Source organism: Anopheles arabiensis, assembly GCF_016920715.1.
Source record: "Anopheles arabiensis isolate DONGOLA chromosome X unlocalized genomic scaffold, AaraD3 X_pericentromeric_contig0003, whole genome shotgun sequence".
Taxonomy (NCBI): Eukaryota; Metazoa; Arthropoda; class Insecta; order Diptera; family Culicidae; genus Anopheles; species Anopheles arabiensis.
Window position 1 is genome coordinate 1,430,001 of NW_024412081.1, and position 2,500 is coordinate 1,432,500.

Sequence of the window (2,500 nt, forward strand, 5' to 3'; positions counted from 1 at the left end):
CCATAACTTTTGAAAAACAAGAGCTAGGGTGCGTTCTCGACACGTTTTGAGGTGTTTTAGCGAAAAACATGTTTTGAGCCACACGAGCTCTCCGGCCCGTTCGGTGCACATTTTTGAAAAAGCTAGGAGCTGCCCCTAGGTTCGGGGTGTCACAAAATATTGAAAAGTGGTCAAAAACCGCTATCCAGAATCGGATGTAGAATCATTAGACGAACTTAAAATTGTTCTACGACCAATGTCTGCGACGTTTAGTATTCAAGATATGGCCCGCCCTAGGTCTGACCTGGCATTTTCGTGAAAATTTAAAGCATGGCCATAGGGACGGGTAAAATAGCTATTTTGAAGCAAAAACCACCTCACTTTAAATGGCCATAACTTTTGAAAAACAAGAGCTAGGGTGCGTTCTCGACACGTTTTGAGGTGTTTTAGCGAAAAACATGTTTTGAGCCACACGAGCTCTCCGGCCCGATCGGTGCACATTTTTGAAAAAGCTAGGAGCTGCCCCTAGGTTCGGGGTGTCACAAAATATTGAAAAGTGGTCAAAAACCGCTATCCAGAATCGGATGTAGAATCATTAGACGAACTTAAAATTGTTCTACAACCCCCAGTCCGACGCCTCGTATTCGAGATATAGCACTTTGTAGGTCTGACCGAGCAATTTTGTACTGAAATGTATGGCGGACATGTTATTCATTAAACAACATTAACTTGCATCGTGCCCTACTTCATCGGCACAGCTACTATCGACTATCTATTGTTGAAATGGATTGAGTTTGACCATTTTAGCTCTTTTCTTATGCCGTGCACCAACAGTGTGTACCGATCAGGGAAAGTACACTACGTACGCGTTCATGGATGTATATGTTGGTACAAGTTGCCGGTCGGAATAGCAGTGCACCAAAACTGTGTACCGATCAGGAAAGTACAAGACGGAGGGCGCAGCCCGAGCGTACGCGTTCATAGATGTCCATGTTGGTACAACCTACATGTACGTACCTTGTTTTTGTATCAAAAGTTCCAATAAAGTGTTTGTATGCTTAAAATGCTTATCTCAACCGGTCACCTTTTGGCCTGCCCTTTTATAGACAGAAACCTAGAACGATACTCGCGATGTTTGTGTTTTTCCATTCGCCCGGGACGACGAAATGAGCTCTGTGCACATCGTGCAGAAAACTGTCTCCTCCTCGTATGTTTTTGTCCCTCCACGCATATAATCACCCACATTTGTGTTCAACACGGACGGCGCAGCCCGAGCGAACGCGTTAATGTTTATGTTTGTGCACACTAAAGTTACAATCCTAGGATTTGGTTATTGCGTCGCAGTGCCCGACCGTCGCGGACACCATTCTTGGACAAAAGTCCAAGTACGTAGAGTACATTCCCTAGGTATGTGCCCGTTCGTGACTTTCGTTGCGTGCTTACAGACACGCTTGGGTATGTTTACCATACAAGGTTTACTAGGAAAACCTGGGAAGGACGCTTGCCCTCCCGTTGCGGACACCATTCTTGGAAAGAAGTCCTGCTACGTAGCGTTCTTTAATGTACTTGATCAGTTTGTATTGCATTTGCTTTGTGCAATTGACTTTTGCTAATGCTCACTAAGGGGTGTTCGTTTGCGATGTGTATGATAAGCAACTGTCTATTCTAACCAGCAGTTAAATAACACTTTTCACCCAAATCATAGGAACGTAGAGTACTTTCCCTGATCGGTACACAATTTTGGTGCACCTCTAACTTCGCCAGCACTTTATCGTTACGTTTTGTGCACAACCTTGGGACATGGTGTAAGTTTCATCATTGTTATGTTTGATTCGGTTTATTATGATTGAAAAATACGCTACGTCCTAGAAATCTGAACTCGAATACTTTTGCCACGTTGCGCAAAAAGCTACTGAGCAACTCCTAGCCGTTTACCGATTTAAAATTTAATTTTCGTTATTAGTTTTAAAAATACGCTAAGTCCCAAAAATCTGAACTCGAATACTTTTTCTATGTGCCGCCAAAAGCTACTGAGCAACGCCTAGGTTGGTACATTTTGGTACATGGAGTGTATGCGTGCAGGCGTACTGCCGTGCTGGACCGGAAAATCGCACTTGCTACTAGAACGTAGAGTAATTCCCTAGATAGGTGCTTTTGCATGCCTCTGTTCGACGTCCATGCAACTTGGAACGTGCGACACACGTAGCTAGGCTTCTCCATACATATTCCCTAGGGTAGCACCAAATTGCACACTTTCAGGGGTATATTTTGGTACGGTGTACTGTGCATGGTACAAGTATCATTAGCTCGTGCAATTTATTTTGCATCAAGTTGCGATTGCTGGTGCGTCGAGATAGGAGTGTTTCGCGACTTTTGCCAAGCTTTGGTGCCATTTTGTGAATAATTAATGTTCTAGCCACAATAAACGTGCAACATAATGCCAATAACGAAAACGCCATTTTCAAGGGACTTCCAGTCAAAATGTTTGCAATCAGCGCTTTCCTGTCGAGTTCAGGATTTG